The sequence below is a fragment of the Oryctolagus cuniculus genome, chromosome 19 (assembly GCF_964237555.1).
Source record: "Oryctolagus cuniculus chromosome 19, mOryCun1.1, whole genome shotgun sequence".
NCBI classification, from domain to species: domain Eukaryota; kingdom Metazoa; phylum Chordata; class Mammalia; order Lagomorpha; family Leporidae; genus Oryctolagus; species Oryctolagus cuniculus.
In genome coordinates, this window is record NC_091450.1 from 51,993,968 (window position 1) to 52,013,978 (window position 20,011).

The 20,011-nt window shown below is 39.1% G+C and overlaps 1 long non-coding RNA gene across 1 annotated transcript in view; it reads left to right on the forward strand.

Moving 5' to 3' along the window:
• Positions 1 to 18,967, forward strand: part of LOC127486690 (uncharacterized) — a 163,577-nt gene extending 144,610 nt beyond the window's left edge. The window contains exons 2-3 of the long non-coding RNA XR_011384367.1: positions 12,358 to 12,501; positions 18,095 to 18,967. This is a non-coding gene — a long non-coding RNA (uncharacterized lncRNA). The remainder of the gene's footprint in view (positions 1 to 12,357; positions 12,502 to 18,094) is intronic.
• The last annotated feature ends 1,044 nt before the right edge of the window (positions 18,968 to 20,011 follow it).

Consider the following 20,011-nt stretch of genomic DNA (forward strand, 5'->3'; position numbering starts at 1 on the left):
GCAGAGCAATTTTATATTTCAATGGATTCTTTGTCAGATCAACACAGCAAGGAGTATAAATAATGACTCAGAAAAATGTTTGAGCATTACAGATGAACTTTAGAATACCACTCTACATGGAGGGTGGGACTTATGCCCCAAGATGGTGACCCACCATGGGAACTTCCACCCTCATAGTAAGATGGGCAACAGACTCCACCCCAAGGTGGTGGCCCCAATGACCAACCACATGCTACATGCCTGATTAATAGAGCAATGTATATTAAATCAAGTTTTATTATGTTAGCTTGTTACTTTCACCTCTGAGCTGGATTTTATTATGTTAGTTTGTTATTTTCACCTCTGAATGAGATTTTACTATGTTATTTCCTTATTTTTCCCTCTGAGTGTGATTTTATACATTAAGCTCTATAATAGGTATAGTAGCTCTGAGATGTCAGATTACCTGTTAAGGTAGATGATCAGATATATAACTGGGCCAAAGCTTAGCCCTATTTACCTCCTGTCTCCCCAGGTTACAAGGTGATTTTAAAAGATTTATTTATTTATTTGACAGGTAGAGTTACAAACAGTGAGAGAGACAGACAGAATGGTCTTCCATCCAATGGTTCACCTCCCAAATGGCCACAACAGCTGGAGCTATGCTGATCCAAAGCCAGGAGTCAGGTGCCTCCTCCTGGTCTCCCATGCAGTGCAAGGGCCCAAGCACCTGGGCCACCCTCAATTGCTTTTTCTGGGCCACAGCAGAGAGCTGTACTGGAAGACGTGCAACCAGGACTAGAACCCGGTGTCCATATGGGATGCTGGCTCTGCAGGCAGAGGATTAGCCTAGTGCGCCACAGCACTGGCCCCACAAGGTGATTTGGAGACTCCATGACAGATCCACACTTATTAATTGGGAGGCCCTTCGACTAGATGGGATTAAGAAATTATAGCTAATGCAATGTATCCATGTAAAATGCTAAGAATAATTAAGCCCATGAAGACCTGTGTCTGTTTTTATTTTCTCAGTTCCTACAGAGACTGTAAAACTGTATAGCTCTGCATACATTCCTACAGACTTACTTCTAAGGGTTCAGTTTAAAACTTGATATGGGATCGCAAATCCCCTTGGGCTAGATGGTAATGTTAACATCTTAAGCTTTAAAGTGATCCTGCCTATAGGATTAAGTATTAACTGCTAATAGTAAATAAAATTAAAGAGGAGTGAATGCTCCAATATGGGAGGGAGTCCTTACAGCAGACTCATAGAGTGGCAATCTCCTTAAGTAACACTCAGTGACCTCAAAATCACCCCTGAAGGCATTCTGGTCTGGCTAGAAAGCCCACAAGAGCATTTCAGGCATGGAAATCCAGGGCACTCGTGGAAAAAGTGTCCCTATGTGGAGAACCTCTCTGGGTGAGACCCCAGTGGAAAGGAGTGGTCATCAAAGTAGAATGTACTTTTCTCCAGAGGGAGGAGAGGACTTCCACTTTGCTTATGGCCTTGTCTGAATACTGATGGAGCTTGTGGAACTCAAAAGGCTTCCATGGCCTAGGCAGCTTATGTCAAGAGCCTCGGGTGATCACTGATGTCACACATAAGAGTGTTAATTGTTAAATTAAAAACAGGAGTCACTGTGTACTAACTTCCCATGTAGGACCTCTGTTCTCAAAAGAGCTACAGTATTAACATTAATGGTAAAACTTAATTCCAAAGATTTACTTTGTGCTGTTGTTTGATATTATGCATCATAAGTTCTAGTTGTGGCTACGTGTCAAGCTCCATTGCCTGTATTCTTAGGTATTTATTTAAAGTTTATTAAGTGCCTCAAATGTAAAATCTTGGATACAAGTCTCTCTGTGAAATTTCTGTCTCATATGCTTTAACATAGGGTCAGCCATTTAAAGGCAGCTGAGGAGATTTCTGAGAATGATGAAATTCTATGGAATTTGGATTCCAAGATTTGAATTCCAAGCTTTTGTATACAGCTTTAAAGAGGCCCTGATGCAGACTCCGTACTGAAAAGTGTAGCAACAAAAGTTGTTATGGATTCCAGGATTTGGATTCTAAGCCTTGTGTTTGCTTAAAAAGCCTCTGACATAGACACAATGTGCTGGGCATGGGAGCTACAAAAGCTGTTCCAAGGAATCAAGGCATTTTTTAACAAAAACTCCAACATTAACAATTCCTGAGCAAACCATTCATAAGATTCTCTTCAGATCAGTTTCCGCTTAAATGAAAGGGATCATACCAGGTGATATTGAGCATGACTACCTCCATTAAATTAGGATTAAACTTCTGCCTCTTAAATATTCACAGGTGAATGTGAAAGACATGCCTGATTATTCCTGTAAGCCAATCAGAGACCTTAGTACCTCTTCAAAGCAATAACGATAAGCAAAGTTTTGCCTTTGTCACATCAAGGCTGCTGTACCTTAAGGCAAAAATGCTGTACCTGCATTTCTTCATTATCTCTGGGAACTGTTATTGATCATAAAGCTACCTAATGAGTTATTTCTATTATATTTCTCTATACTCAAGCTAAATGGGTTATAATCTACATAAGGGTAACCTTTCACTACCCACTATCTGGGAATCTGAAAAATACATTGTTTTCATCTTAAGGGGCACCCCACTTATAATTGGTTTTGTTCCAGTTTTGTTTATGCTAATCAGCAAACTTATATGTTTCAGAACTAAACTTCTGGGAGTAACTGACCTTGCAGGGGACACAGACATTGGCAATGACCAAGACTGCTCCTGCTCACAAAGCGAATTTCTTAGATAGGCTATGCAGAGAATTCTAGACCCTGGATAGGCAGGGCCTGCACTATGCCCCATAAGCAGGAAGCATTTACAGAAGAGATAATTCTACACCTATCAACTTCCCTTAGGATTAAGGGATGAAGTCTCTGAGGGGGAAATGAAGTAGACAGGCATACAGGTTAAAATTGATTAGGCTTGTGAGCTGGAAGACCATGCCTTTGCCATGCCCCTGTGTGACCTCATGCCCCTACCTGGCCACATCTAAGCACCCACTGGCCAATCAGGTTAATTAGCCACTCCCCTTTGATAATGGATTAAAAATCTGTGACACAGTGTGTCTATCCCCCTTTTATTCCTTTTTGTCACCCTGGCCTCTTGCCAGTAGGAGGCTGGCTGTAACCCTGTGCCTTCAGGGCACATGGCCTTTGGGCCAACCTGCCCTATGCTTCCTGGCCTGGATGCTCTTCCACGTGGCTGGTTCCTGGTACTTGGTATGAACGCAGATCTATCTCTCTCCTATAAATAAAGCCCTCACTCTCCTATGCATCTTTCACACTAAATAAAAGCTTAAAATGTAAAAAAAAAATAGAATACCACTGTAAGTACTAGTGTCTGATCATTAGCATCACTTGTGAAAGAAGTAATCCTATCCTCTTAGACTCATCAAACTTCTCTCTTAATGTGTTCTCACTATCCAACATTGTATGACAGCTTTTGAACACCAGGATTTCATTTTTTTTTTTTGAAATAGTAAAGTGTGGCAGTCTTGAGTGTGCTGGGGCTTCAGGTAGCCAGTTGTTAAATTTTCCAGAAGTTCAAGAGCTGCTTGATGTCATCTTAGCTTTCAGCTTTGAAATTCCCTGTATGGAGGGAACATGTCCCATGGAATGTGGCCAATTGTACAAGTCAGAGCAATTTCCCCATTCTGCACCACACAAATTAGTTTTAAATAAAGAGGATTCTGAAATTTCTTTAGTGAGTGATGATCAAAATTCTAGAAGTGTTTTTATATATGTAACAAAAAACTTGCATACATTTGACTAAATGCATCTGTGATAAATGATGATTCAATTTAAAATATTTAAACTACAAATCTGAGAGGATTTCAAAAGGTTCATGGAAAATGGAATTAAAGTGTAATTTTATTTTGGGGTACAAAAGATTTGGAGCTATGCATGTTGGAAATCTTTAAAGTTCATGAAAATTGCATATTATTTAAAAGTGTATATAGTTTTTTTTTTCACACCTATTGTCATGTTTAATCCCAGTGAGAGTCAAGTTCGGAATTGATAATTTCTTCTTCTTCTTCTTCTTCTTTTTTTTTTTTTTTTTTTTTACAGAAGATCAGTTTAGTATACATTAAGTAAAGATTTCAACAGTTTGCACCCACATAGAAATACAAAGTGAAAAATACTGTTTGAGTAATCATTATAGCATTAAGTCTCTATGTACAGCACATTAAGGACAGAGATCCTACATGAGGAGTAAGTGCACAGTGACTCCTGTTGTTGACTTTACAAATTGACACTCCTGTTTATGGCATCAGTAATCTCCCTATGCTCCAGTCATGAGTTTCCAAGGCTATGGAAGCCTTTTGAGTTCACCAACTCTTATCTTGTTTAGACAAGGTCATATTCAAAGTGGAGGTTCTCTCCTCCCTTCAAAGAAAGGTACCTCCTTCTTTGAAGACCTGTTCTTTCCACTGGGATCTCACTCACAGAGATCTTTCATTTAGGGTTTTTGTTTGTTTGTTTGTTTTTTGCCAGAGTGTCTTGGCTTTCCATGCCTGAAATACTCTCATGGGCTTTTCAGCCAGATTGGAATGCCTTTAGGGCTGATTCTGAGGCCAGAGTGCTGTTTAGGACATCTGCCATTCTATGAGTCTGCTGAGTATCTCGCTTCCCATGTTGGATCACTCTCCCCTTTATTTATTCTATCGGTTAGTATTAGCAGGTACTAGACTTGTTTATGTGCTCCCTTTAACTCTTAGTCCTTTCATTATGATCAATTGTGAACTGAAATTGATCACTTGGACTGGTGAGATGGCATTGGTACATGCCACCTTGATGGGATTAAATTGGAGTCCCCTGGTATGTTTCTAACTCTACCATTTGGGGCAAGTCAGCTTGAGCATGTCCCAAATTATACATCTCTTCCCTCTCTTATTCCTACTCTTATGTTTAACAGGGATCACATTTCAGTTAAATTTCAACACTTAAGAATAACTGTGTGTTAATTACAGAATTAAACCAGTTATATTAAGTAGAACAGACAAAAAAACTACTAAGAGGGATAATGTATTAAGTTGTTCATTAACAGTCAGGGCTATGCTGATCAAGTCACCGTTTCTCCTAGTGTCCATTTCACTTCAACAGGTTTCCTTTTTGGTGTATATAGTTTTAAAAGTTCTTTACACTGACATAAACTTATCTTTTTAAAAAGCATTTATTTGAGAAAGGTGATTATATCAATATATTTAAATTACACTAGGTAGCAATTATAAACATTCAAGTTTATTTTGTATACAACGATTAACAACAAAATTTCTCTTCATATTTCTCTATAGCTAAGGCTGGCTCAGAAAGACATTTTAAATATAGTGAGTTTCAAATGTAGGCTTACTTTCTTCAGATTAGGAAGTTATCATGCATTCAAAATAAATGCTATTGAACATAAATTACAAAGAAAAAGTACTTTTTCAGATTATACTTTTACTTTTTTAAAAGATTTATATATTTACTTGAGAAGCAGAGTTACAGACAGAGAGGTCTTCCATCGCTGGTTCACTCCCCAAATGCCTGTAATGGCTGGAGATGGGCAGATCCGAAGCCAGGAGCTTCTTCCAGGTCTCCCATGCAAGTGCAGAGGCCCAAGCACTTGGGCCATCTTCTGCTGCCTTCCAAGGCCACAAACAGAGAGCTTGATCGGAAGTGGAGCAGCTGGGATATGAACTGGTGTTTTGGGAGGCTGGTGCTGCAGAAGGAGACTGTGTCACAACTCCAGAAACTTATCTTTTAATTTCATTTTCCCTGAATTATTTGCACACATACATAAAACATATATAAACATTTTTTAGTTTGACTTACTTTGAAAGTAGATGACAATGTCATTAAATTGTTTAAAAACTGATTTATGCTTCAATTTGAGGAGTTTTTAGTAACAGAACTATAAAAAGATAGTATGAGAGAAATAAAAGCACTCAGACCTGCTAAAACACTTTTATTTCTTAAAAGCAAGCATACTTTTTTTTTATCTTTTATTTAATGAAGATAAATTTCCAAAGTACGACTCATGGCTTACAATGGCTTCCCCCCCCATACCGTCCCTCCCACCCACAACCCTCCCCTTTCCTACTCCCTCTCCCCTTCCATTCACATCAAGATTCATTTTCGATTATCTTAATATACAGAAGATCAGCTTAGTATACCTTAAGTAAGGATTTCAACAGTTTGCTCCCACACTGAAACATAAAGTGAAAAATAATAGATGATTTTTTTTAAATGATGATGAAATCAGATCAGACCTATTGTCATGTTTAATCCCAGTGAGAGTCAAGTTGGGAATTGATAATTTCTTTTTTTTTTTTTTTTTTTTACAGAAGATCAGTTTAGTGTACATTAAGTAAAGATTTCAATCGTTTGCACCCCCATAGAAACACAAAGTGAAATATACTGTTTGAGTACTCATTATAGCATTAAGCCTCAGTGTACAGCACATTAAGGACAGAGATCCTACATGAGGAGTAAGTGCACAGTGACTCCTGTTGTTGACTTTACAAATTGACACTCCTGTTTATGGCATCAGTAATCTCCCTATGCTCCAGTCATGAGTTTCCAAGGCTATGGAAGCCTTTTGAGTTCACCGACTCTTATCTTGTTTAGACACGGTCATAGTCAAAGTGGAGGTTCTCTCCTCCCTTCAGAGAAAGGCACCTCCCTCTTTGAAGACCTGTTCTTTCCACTGGGATCTCACTCACAGAGATCTTTTTGCCAGAGTGTCTTGGCTTTCCATGCCTGAAATACTCTCATGGGCTTTTCAGCCAGATCCGAGTGCCTTTAGGGCTGATTCTGAGGCCAGAGTAAAAGCAAGCATACTTAATCCTGACAGGCCAAAGGAATTGTGAGCACAGCCACGTTTTTAAAAATATGTATTAGTAGAAAGAGCATCACCTCCTTTATAAAATGAATTTCATTTTTTAAGAAAAGAAAGCTGCATTTTACTAAATGTTACATGTCAAGTGACAGTGAAGTGATTTATGTGGAATTAAAATACCAGTAAGTGTGTCAGTAAAAATTTCAGTTGAGGGGCCAGCATTTTGGTGCGACAGGTTAGGCTGCCACCTGCAAAGCCCTCATTCCATTTGAACCCCAGTTTGAGTCTTGGCTGCTCTTCTTTCAGTCCAGCTCCCTACTAATGTGGCTTAGAAAACAGCAAAAGACAGCCCAAGTCCTTGGGTCCCACCTGCTCCCCACATGGGAAACTTGGTTGGAGTTCCAGGCTCTTAGCTTTGGCCTGGCCCAGCCATTGGGGGAAGTGAACCATTTCCTGAGTGAATCAGCAGATGGAAGATGTCTTTTTCCTTATCTTTCCCTCTCTCTGTGTCACTCTATCTTTCAAAAAAACTAAGGTAAATCCTTAAAAATTGTTTTCAGTTAATTAAATCTCACTCATGGTACATTTTATTTGATATTATCAATAGTATTATTACTAAACTTATTTTCTATCTCCCACATCTGTACTTTAAATTCTCTCAATTTTCTGTTTGCAACAATCATGCATGGATTCTATAGATTAGGAATCTGAACTTGAAAAGAGAATTGGCTTAGAAGACCATGGAAGCGGCAAATTGCAATGATTTTCAACTCAACTCTTCAGGTGTCAAACCTTCTGCTATTTTCCCCAAGTCATTCTTCTTTTCTGAATCTGTAAATGTTTTAAGCAAAAATATGCCCATTACAAACTGTAATTTTAACCAGAGTTCCGGTTAATCAGTGCAAAACTTTAAAAATGTGTGCAGCTACGAAGATTTATTTTCTAGTCTGACAGTTATTGCCATATGAAACAAGTGATGTGCTTAACTCATGTTTCTGTGTGCTGTGTGTCTGCAAGGGTAGGGATGCTGGTAAATAACATTTAGGAACAAATCATGTCCCTTTTTGAGAGTGACAGCTTACATGTTAAGTACAAGAAAAATGTACAATCCCAGTTCATTTCCCCCCTCAGTGTAATGAAATGTTATCTTCTATCTAGTATATAATTCTAAAAAACTTACTAAATATTTCAAAAGTTATGAGCCATGATATATGACATATGAAAAAATATCAAAAAATATCAAAATCAATCCAAAGTATGGGTTTGGATGGAGTGCCCTGATCCAATACACAATTGGTACCCTTGGATTATCTGCAAACCTAGGTAAAATCTTCAGATTCACATAAACTTACTCATATACCATTTGGGAAAAATTAGAAGTAGGTGTAGAAATTTTTTTGTATCTAATCTAAAATTTGGCTTTAAAAAATATCAGATTTCAGTTAAAGCTATTGTCCTAGGAAAATTTATTTAACATAACATTCAGGTTAGTCTCTGAAATGCATACATAATACCGGAATTAAAATTCCTTTTTAAATTTTGTATTTATTTGTTTATTTGAAAGGTAAAGAGAAAGAGAGAGACTTCCCATTTGTTGATATACTTCACAAATGCTTTCAGTAGTCATGGCTGGATCAAGCCAAAGCCTCAAGCTAGGAATTTAAACTCCATCTCCCATGTAGAAGACAGGGCCCCAAGCACATGGGGCTGCCTCCCAGCATGGGAATCAGAGGAAGCTGAAATTGGAGGCAGGGCCAGGTCTTGAACCCAAGCCCTCAAATATGCAATGTGGGTGTCCTAAGCAGCTTCTTAACTGCTTAACAAAATGCCCACTCCATGGTATTATCATTGCTATTTCCCATAAATTGGTCTAGCAAAGAAAAAAGTTATGTATCCCAAAGTATTAACCCTTAATGCATGATAGCTTGATAGTACCCCAAGGACTACTATTTATAATTATTTATGGTTAATTTTAAGTCACTTGTATCTGAAACTTGATTGTAAAGTATTTCTGGATAGGTAGTGTATCATATTAATCTGTGTATTTCATAGTACATTGTACAGCAAACTACTCGTGATTGTCACATGTCACATACATCACATATCACACTTTCACCATAGGGTATACACTATGTGTACACATTTCTAAAAGGGACGATAGTATCAAATGGTATTTAAAAGATACTTTATTTTTGAGTTTCCTATTTCAGCAAGATAGTCAATTCCCCATTCCCCCTTCTCCACACACAAAAGCCAATCCTACACTCACTGCCTTTCATAGCCTCCTTTGTTCAAGAAATGCACTAGGATCAGCGCCTCTGACCTCACCTTTTTCTTCCTCTTCTAGAAAGGCATTTATGCACCACATGCAAGCCTCTTCTGCTGTTATAATCATTGCTACTGTATCCATTCTGCCTTCACCAGTCTTGATACCAACCTTCTTTGCTTGTGTACTCTGCACAGGATAGGCCAGCAATTCTTCACATTTTACGCTCAGAAATTTTTTTGATGATCATTTCATTCCTCTCGTAGGATCTCACATTCAGTATGGTTTTTTTTTTTTTTGATAGGCAGAGTTAGACAGACAGAGAGAGAGAGAGAGAGAGAAAGAGAAAGGTCTTCCTTCCATTGGTTCACCCCCCAAATGGCCACTACAGCATGCTGCGCCGATCCAAAGCCAGGAGCCAGGTACTTCCTCCTAGTCTCCCATGTGGGTACAGGGCCCAAGGACTTGGGCCATCCTCCATTGTGTTCCTGGGCCACAGCAGAGAGCTGGACTGGAAGAGGAGCAACCAGGACAGAATCCGGCACCCCAACCGGGACTAGAACCCGGGGTGCCGGCATTGCAGGCGGAGCATTAGCTTAGCGTGCTGTGGCACCAGCCTCAGTATGTTTTCTAAGTAAATGTCAATGTTTTCTTCTCTCTCTCTCTCCTCCCTCCTGCACACAGCCTCTCCATATATAAAGTAATAGTAATAATGATGAAGACAATGGAGATATGATTTACACAGTTTGGGAAGAGGAAGCCTTTCTTTGTCATTTGCATGTTATTTTGCTCAAACATGTTTACATCAGAGCTTCCCTGTTATTTGAGGAAATCATTAAGTTGTACAACAAGTTGACTTTATTGCAGAGCACTGATTTTCTCTTTGGCTGATTTTACTTTTTTTGGAAAGCAAGTACTACTTGGTCAATATGAACAGAATTCTATCTGTGAAGGGTATTTAAGCAGTGTCCTACAAATGGAACTTCTATGATTTTTGACTTCCCATATTGGGGAAGTCCTTTTAGAAAGGCAATCAGAAATGTCTTGCAGAAGATTCATCCAAAGAATATGATCTTTCTTGCCAGTGCCACTGCAATAGGGAATGATCACAAGGCATTTCTTCCCAGCAGCAGATGCAAGCAAACTGGTGTTTAATACTTGAGCTGGAAACTCTGGTTGTCTCAGGTTTTAAGATTATTTTTATATCATTACCTCTAAGTATTATTTATTTTTATAATTTACAGTTTCTAACGTAAAGTCAAGTGAAATAAATAGGTAGATTATTTACTTTTAATCATCCAGAAATAAAAAAGAAAACCTGAGCTATTTGCTTCTCAAACCCTCCATATGAAGAAAGTTATACATACTAGTAAATAATAAAGGCATAATATTTTAAAGAATGGGCTAAGGAGTGTTTTTAGTAAATTTTGTCTTGATTAAAAATCATTTAAGAGTACAAGTTATAGTATTTTGTATGTTCTAACATTTAGGCATGATGTGATTCTTCTTAGTAAATCCATGTATCTGTTTACTGGGACTCTTTAAAGGAGAACAAACACACACACACACATCCTGACACACATACTCTCACACTCATACACACTCATATACACAGTCACCCATACTTACACAGTCACACACACATCCTCACACACACACACGCATACTCTCACAGTCACACATACACACTCATTCATACACACACTCACCCATACACACAATCACCCATACTTAGTCACTCACACACACACAATTATACTATCTGATTCCAGTTAATTGGGCAGACTAGGATTAGTTATATTTCATCAAGCTTTCCAAAAAACTTTTCAGAGGGAAAAAAATTCATCTCTGGATGCCACTGGACCTTGGAAATCATAGCCACACCTTCTGTTTCATTGTGGGCTGGCAGAAAATAACATACAGCTCCTTGTAGGAGCTCATCTATATTTCACTGTGAATTAGAACACAGTTACCCATTGTGTGAATTCTAAACTTCTTACATTTTAGACTGAGCTCCATTTTAAGAACAAACTTTTCCCATTTTTTAAAAGTTTTTTAATTCTTCATTGTATTAAATGTATTATTTCCAAATACTAAGGCCTTAGGCTACAGTCCTCTCTTAAAGGTTAGAGTTTACAATTAATCATTGAATCCCTACAATATGCGAGCATTTATCTAAATTATTTACTTAATTTAACCATCTTCACATGAATTCTGGGTTAAAGGTCAGGAAACAAAGGAAGTAGGGTTGAATAAGCAGGTGAGCGGCAGAGGTTGTGCTCTTAACATCAGATGAATGTGGCTTCTTGGGTAACCAAGAGTCTGCTTGTGTGTCTTAGTTTTCATAGCAATACTTAGTATCATAATTAAATAGAGGTATTTTCTAATTCTTCTATTTTTAATTTCAAATATTTATTTCTTTATGTGAAAGGCAGAGCTATATAGAGAGGGAGAGAAACTAGAAAAAGGATCTTCCATCCACAGGTTCAATCCTCAAATGGCCACAATGGCCAGGGCTGAGCCAGGCTGAATCAATAAGCCCGATCTCCATCTGGGTCTCCCACATGGCAGCAGGGACCCAAGTTCTTGGGCCATCCTCAGCTGCCCTCTCAGGCACATTAGCAAGCAGCTGGATTGGAAGTGGAGCAACTGGAACTCAAACCAGTGCTCATTTGGGATGCCAGTGTTGCAGTCAGCTGTTCAACCCATTTTGCCACAATATCTGCTCCACTTTTTCCTTTCCCTCCCCCAAAGATTTATTTATTTATTTGAACTTCAGAGTCACAGAGAGAGGAGTTACGTAGGTAGGTAGGTAGGTAGATAGATAAACAGACAGACAGACAAGTAGACAGACATATCTTCCATCTGCAGGTTCAGTACCCAGATGACCACAATGGCCAGGGAAATGTTGTTCCTGTAAAAAGATCATGGATAGATAGTAGATGTTAAAGGAGTTCATAAAATGTAATATATCAGTTTCTGTAACCAAATGACAAAGCTTTAGAATTGCCTCAAGACCTAGAATTGTGTGGACTTTTTGAGACTTCTGAAAAATCCTTCTGCCATGCTACGCATCATTTTTTTATTTATAACTAGAGCATGTAGAAATAATTTGTAAGCACTTCCTCAGTTTTTAAACTTGTTGCATATCAAATTAATGTTTTTCAATTCAATCCATATTTCCTAATTAAATATGTTTAGTGAAATGGTTGACTTGTTTCTAGTTTGTCTGTGCTTTGATGTGTTGTAGACATGTGATACTTCCCTCTGAAACCCATTGAATCTATCAAACCACTAAAGGGACTTCTTAAGGAAATGGCAAAACCAATTCTACAGCTGTACCAAATGAACCAATTTGCTGCTCAGTGTGGATAATTCTCTGAAGTTATAAAAGGTACTTAATTGACAAAATCACTTCTTGAGCAGTTTTACCTATAAAATAGAGAGAGGCTTGGAGGAAATCACTAAGGCTTGACTTTAAGTTTATGGTGATATTACTCAGATAAGAAATTCACACTAATTCAGGTTGGTCATCCTAGAGAGAGTTGTGTAAGTCATTGCTTTCATATACCCAACATTATCTGTAAGTAGCAGACCTCAACTGGGAGTGATATTTTCTCCTTAGACTGTAATGTCTGGAGATAACTTCTACTTCATAACTAGGATTGTATTTGCTAGATTTAGCCAGTTCAAATATAGATGTTTGGTTGAATTTGATTTTGCCTAAACCCTCAATATTTTTAATGTGGGTTTCATACCGACGCTGCGGCTCACTAGGCTAATCCTCTGCCTTGCAGTGCCAGCACACCGGGTTCTAGTCCCGGTCGGGGTGCCAGATTCTGTCCCGGTTGCCCCTCTTCCAGGCCAGCTCTCTGCTGTGGCCAGGGAGTGCAGTGGAGGATGGCCCAGGTCCTTGGGCCCTGCACCCCATGGGAGACCAGGATAAGTACCTGGCTCCTGCCATCGGATCAACGCGGTGCACCGGCCACAGTGCGCCGGCTGCGGCAGCCATTGGAGGGTGAACCAATGGCAAAGGAAGACCTTTCTCTCTGTCTCTATCTCTCACTGTCCACTCTGCCTGTCAAAAAAAATGTGTGTTTCATGAGATATTTCTAATGCACTAAAATATTATTCACTCTCTCTATGAAATTCAAGTTCATTTAGGAGTCCTGTATGGTATCTGACAACAAAGGGAAGTGTTGGGGGTTGCTACAGGCATCTTACTTATAGAAACCATGGATGCTGTTAACCCTCCTGCCATTTGCCAGGCCACCATTATCTTGAATGTGTTTACATTTCACTGATTATGGATATAGCAAGAATTGTCCAACACCAAATGTCTGAAGCACTGTGGTCAGAAATTAAGATCTTTGTGAATTCTGCTCATTCAGTTAGTGTAACATACAATCTCTCGGGTTTTACATGTTATGGTAGTGACACTGGTTTGGTGTATTTTACTTTTTTGTAGTGGTTGCGGGAAGGAATGTTCTGAAATTTTTTCAAACATTTTTGACATAATTGTACACATTTGTTGGGTGCAGTGCGATGTTTCAATTTATGTATACATTGTTTAATGAGCAATAATGTGTATCTCACTTCAAGCATACCTTCTCTTCACAGTGGATCATGGAAAATCCTCTCTTCTAGCTATTTGGAAATATACATTAAAATATTGTTCACTCCTTCCATATTCTAATTTTATATGCTTCAGTCTGATCTTGTTTAGAGACATCATTGTAGGTAAAAGGTGGAGGTAATCTTACCTGCCCCATCTTCTGTTGGTTTTATGAGAGATCTACAAAAGCACATTGAAAAGTTTCTAGAAAGCAATATTGAAGAACAAGTCCTTCATCCCCCTTTTCAAGTTGAAATTCACTTAAATTCCTATAACAGAACAAACTGTCTTAGGGTCATCCTTAAAATCATAATCATGACCAAAAATCCAACAGTTTCAGAATTAGGTGGTTAGCACATTGAGTGCAAAGATGAATAAGGAAAAATTCAGAATCTTCAATTACCTAGACTTTTGAGTCCAGAGCAGCACACCAGACATGAAGTCAAATGACAAGCTCAGTAGTATATGTTACTACTACAAAAATATGTTCATCAGTATAATAACTTACCCCCAAATTGGGCTCAGAATCAGTGCATAAATTCAAAACTTGCACTCTGAAAAGACTCATTTTCCACAATAAAAAGAAAACTCTATGACAACTCACCTGTCCTGTGACCTAGGCATTTACAATGCTGCTGGCACAACTGGGACTGAATTCCCTGGCACCTCACTGCAACTCTGTATGTTGTACGGTGTTGTGTGAGAGCCTTTTTTGCCCTGTTGACAGCAGTCAGTCAGAAGTATCACAATTTCTCTGGATCCTGTCAAGTTACTTATTTTTGTTAATTAGTGAGAAGAGTTTCTTTTCCTCCCCATGTCCCCAGAGAGGCAGTGGCATCACACAACTCCAATGTAACTGCTGACTAAGGGCAGTATATAGGGTGAATGGTGAACATGTGTGGAGGTTAGAATCTATTTCATGACCTTGCCTGAAGCTTCTGCCTGGATTAAATGTAGGTGTGATTGTCAGTATCATCTTTATCCACTTCTTTTTTTCAACATATTTTTTAAAATTTTTTATTTAGTAAATATAAATTTTTAAAGTACAGTTAATGGATTACAATGGCTTCCCCCACATAATTTCCCTCCCACTCACACCCCTCCCATCTCCCGCTCCCTCACCCATTCCATTCACATCAAAATTCATTTTCAATTATCTTTATATACAGAAGATCAATTCAGTATATATTAAGTAAAGATTTCATCAGTTTGCACCCCCACAGAAACACAAAGTGTGAAATACTGTTTCAGTACTAGTTGTAACATTACTTCACATTGGACAACACACTAAGGACAGATCCCACATGAGAAGTAAGTACACAGTGACTCCTGTTGTTGACTTAACAATTTGACACTCTTGTTTATGGTGTCAGTAATCTCCCTAGGCTCTAGTCATAAGTTGCCAAGGCTATGGAAGCCTTTTGAGTTCGCCGACTTTGATCTTATTCCGACAGGGTCATAGTCAAAGTGGAAGTTCTCTCCTCCCTTCAGAGAAAGGTACCTCCTTCTTTGATGGTCCCATTATTTCCACTGGGATCTCACAGAGATCTTCCATTTAGGTCTTCCTTTATCCTTTATCCACTTCTAATGCCTGAACAAGTTATAACAATGGAATCAGGGCTGATGTTGTGGTGTAGTGGTAAAGCCTCCACCTGCATAGCCGGCTTCCCATATGGGCGCCCACTGAATCCAGGCTGCTCCACTTCCAATGCAGCAACACCCTGCTACTGCACCTGGGAAAACAGAGGAAGAAACCTCCATGTAGTAGTGCCATGTGGTAAGCACTTAAGGAAGGAACAGAAAGAATTTGCTGGAAACCCATGGGAGAGGTGTGCTCTGAAACTATTGTAATCCAGGGAAATAGAATGGAATGCTTCATATCAAAAAGCCTTCACTGGAAATTCCCAGTGCCACTGGAGTTACAAAAGAATACCCTGGAGAAGTAATTGGTTAGCAAGCACAATCCATGCACATATGCGTTGTGTAGTTGGGTGCACAGCCATGATATATCTGCAACTAATGCTTTCCTTCTGTAACATAGCAAGAGACATAAGTTCACTGTGGGCATCTGTAGTCAGTTCCCCAAACTAGAAATGTGTAGCAAAGTCCACAAAGTTTAGATTTACCCAGAAAACATGCACTGCTTCATTTCCAGGTTAAGTGTTCTGCAGTTCCTAGTGAGAAGAATTAAATTTATGATCACTTGAGTGAAGTGAATTTCATTACATTCTCCCATTATGTGTCTTTGGCCTGTTTATAAATGTTTGACAAAGCACTTTTGTATTCAATGTACTTTAAATTAATTGTGGGTGGCCAGTGCCACAGCTCAATAGGCTAATCCTCCACCTAGCGGTGCCGGCACACCGGGTTCTAGTCCCAGTCGGGGCACCGGATTCTGTCCCTGTTGCCCCTCTTCCAGGCCAGCTCTCTGCTATGGCCCGGGAGTGCAGTGGAGGATGGCCTAAGTGCTTGGGCCCTGCACCCCATGGGAGACCAGGAGAAGCACCTGGCTCCTGCCTTCGGATCAGTGTGGTGCGCCTGCCACAGCACGCTGGCCGCGGTGGCCATTGGAGGGTGAACCAACGGCAAAAAGAAGACCTTTCTCTCCATCTCTCTCTCTCACTGTCCACTCTGCCTGTAAAAAAAATTGTGGGATTAATTTCATTAACTTTTTAAACTTTTGTGGATTTTGTATGTATTTATATCATGGATGAAGGACCATTGGATTGGACACCTCTGTCTATCTGAAAGAATTACATAGTAAATAAATCTTACAAAGGGCAAGATGATGAAATTAAAGCAAAATTCATGCTTAAACTTCTATTATTTACAAATAAATGAACTCCACTAAGAATAGACTGGAAGCAAAACTGCCCATTAGCATAGTCCTGGACTGCTCAAGGTGGGACACCCAGGGGGCTGCTGAGTCTACCTGAACACATCAGTCACCAATTCTTCTATCTCTATCTCTATCTCTATCTATATCTATACATATATAGAGAGAATCTTCAGTCCATGAGTTCACTTTCAAAGTGGCCTCTTTGGCCAGGGCTTAGTCAGGGCAAAGTCAGGAGCCAGGAACTTCATCCAGAGCTCCCACATGGGTCAGGGTCCAAAGGATTTGAACCATCTTCTGCTGCCTTCCCAGGAGCATTAACAGGGAGCTGGATCAGAAGTGGAGCAGCCAGGGCTTGAACTGGTGCCCATATGGGATGCCAGCACTGCAGGTGGCAGTTTAACCTGCTGCACCATAGCTACAGCCCCTATTTTTTTATTTTTTACATGATATTCTATCAGATTTGGTATTGTTAGCTAGCTAGTTTTGGACATTGTGCATCTTACATTTATATGTGATGAAAAATATTTTAAAATTATGTTCATATTTTAAGACATATATTCACATTTTTACTTATGTTTCCATATTGTAGTAAGTATGATATAAAATGGATAAAAACATTGCTATTGCCTTCAAGGAGATCATATCTAATTAGAAATCAAAAAGCCAATAAGTCCACATAAACATTTACTTATGTTCAGTTTGAGCTTGGACTTCTACGGTCTATTTGTTAAATACTTGGGTTGTGCAAAGGTTCATATACCAAGTTGTCTTTTTTTTTTTTTTTTTAGAATGATTCTGTTCAAGGGGCTGTTGTTACGATACAACCAGTCAAGCCTCAGCTTGTATCATAGGCATGTCATCTTGGATAGACAGCTCAATTCTTGGCTCTTCTGCTTCCCAACAAGCTCCCTGCTAATGCTCTTGGGAAAGTAGCAGAAGAATCCAGATGGAGTTCCAGGCTCTTTGCTTTCGTTGAGCCAGCCCAAGACCTTTGTGGTCATTTAGGGAGTGAACCAGTGGATGGAAGATCTCTCTCTCTCTCTCTCTCTCCCTCTCTCCCTCTCTCCCTCTCTCCCTCTCCCTCTCCCTCTCCCTCTCCCTCTCACTTTGTCACTTGCTCTGCCTTTCAAATAAATAAATAATGCTTAAAAAATGGAGAATCATTCTGTTCATACTTAGACCCGAAGCCTGTGTGTTAAGAACTTACTAAATTTCATATCTAAAATTGTCTTCTAGAGAGGATTTCATCCATCTTATTATAATATCATATGATGGGTGGTTATATACAGTTTATGTTTTGTAAGGAGAAAACTTGACACATCTCCAATTAGGTCATCAGTTGCTTGAAGGCAGATTGGAAAACCAAAGAATGTGTTGTGCATGATGGAGGTGAGAGTATTTTACTGCTTCTGCTCTCCATTTGTCCCAAGACTAGCACAGCACTTAGGAAAGCAGTAACTCAGCCATGATGAATACAGTAAATCACATGATTACATATATTTGAATGAATGAGTTGGTACTATTTTTTTTCAGATTCTCAAGAAGGAAATTACAAGTCTGAAGTCAACAGCAAACCCAGGAAGGAAAGGACAGCATTTACCAAGAGCAAATCCAAGGACTAGAAGCAGAATTTGCCCATCACAACTATGTGACTAGACTGAGGAGATACAAGATAGCAGAGAATCTGGATCTCACCAAAAGACAGGTAAAGCTGGGCATTGCCAGGGATTGTTTTCATTGTTCTTAATTATCAAAAGGAAGAGAGGTGTGCTATTTCATAATTAAGTATTTTTACCCAGCAAAATGAAAAAATTAAAAATCAGTGAGTGATTTTATGGGGAAAAAACCCTACATTAATTGAGTTTAAAGAAGAATTCTGTGTTCTGAAATAACGTTCTTTCTGTATTTGTTGGTGGTGGGGAGGTGTGTGTGAAAATATTTATTTGACATAATGATGGAATGTGGTGAGGAATTTTGTATCCTTTCAAAATCTCCTATTTGGCATGTTAGAAAGTTGACAACCCCTGAGTAGTTTCCTGTATTGGTCAGAATAGGGTATGTTATGTTGCGCTAACACATTAGCTTCCGAGCCTCAATGGCATGATACAAAAATGCTCATTTGCTCACTCTCCATACTGAGTCTCCTAAGTCCAGGCTTTCAAATAAACACTCCCAAAATGGTGGCTCTCTGGCATCTCCACATACAATGTACTTGGGAACCACGTAAGGTGAGAAGACATTGTGAGTTCATGCATTGGCCCTTGAATGCTTGCATGGGCCATGTCCTGCATTAGTGTTTCAGGTTCAGAAATCGTCAAATGGTGCAGCATAGAGGAAATGATGGAATACAAGGGCACGTAGACCACTCATGAATATTTTTGTCCCATTACTCCAAATATTTTTGAAATTGTGCTGGTCTTGGTAATGCAAAATTCTGCTACTAACTCAGAGAACACTTTGGAATTATTAAAAGTTTGCAGATCTCAAATAGTAAGACCTAAAGAGTACTATTACATTAATTTTGTATTAATTACTTCTTAGATCCCCTTCTTGAATTTTATTTGGATGACAAATGGTCTCCTCTTATAATGCTCCCAGCACACTCTTTGTAAGGGCTGTGACTTGCCCTGGGAGAATCTAGCTGAGTGATGATTACAAGTTGTTAAGCTTTAGAAAAACATTCCTGAAAGTCAAATGCAAAGATCTTTATGGACAGTGCAGTTATGATTGGCACTGTGAGGGCTGGAGTCTCATTTCCTTTTTCACTGTACACACCTCCTCTGGGATCCCACTGGAACCAAGGAAATATCAACAGGGTGCGGACATATGAATGCATATCTTAAGCGAGAAAACTGTTCATCTAATTTCTTAAATCATCTTCTTTCCTCTGTTAATTTTACATCTCAACCCTGTTAGGTTACTTCTGGGTGGGGAAAACGCATACAGGAACACTTTCATGTGTTTTTATACATTGCCAGTTTGTGTTTTATTAATTATGACTAGTACCTAACTTATGGAGCATAACATTTCCTTCCCTGGAACTTCACAAAGTTCCATCTATAAGTGTACAGCTTCTGGCATGCAAGAAAGCCTGTTCCAAAATCTACATCATCAGACAATAGTTTCACTATGTTTTCATTTCTAAAAAATTGTTTACTTAAAAATTTATATACTTATTTGAGAGGCAGAGAGAAAGAGAGGGGGCATTTGTTTTATTGTTTTTTAACTTCTAAAACTTTATTATTTACTTATTTGAGAGCAGAGAGTGAGAGAGAGAGGGGATGCAACTATTGCTTGCTCATACTCCAAATGTACATGATGATCCTCGGCTAGGGGCTGAAGCTGGGAGCCAAGAATCCAATCCAGGTCTCCCTTGTGAGTAGTAAGGAACTTGTTGACTAAGGCTACCACAGTGGCATCCCAGGATCTATGTTAGCAGGAAGCTGGAGC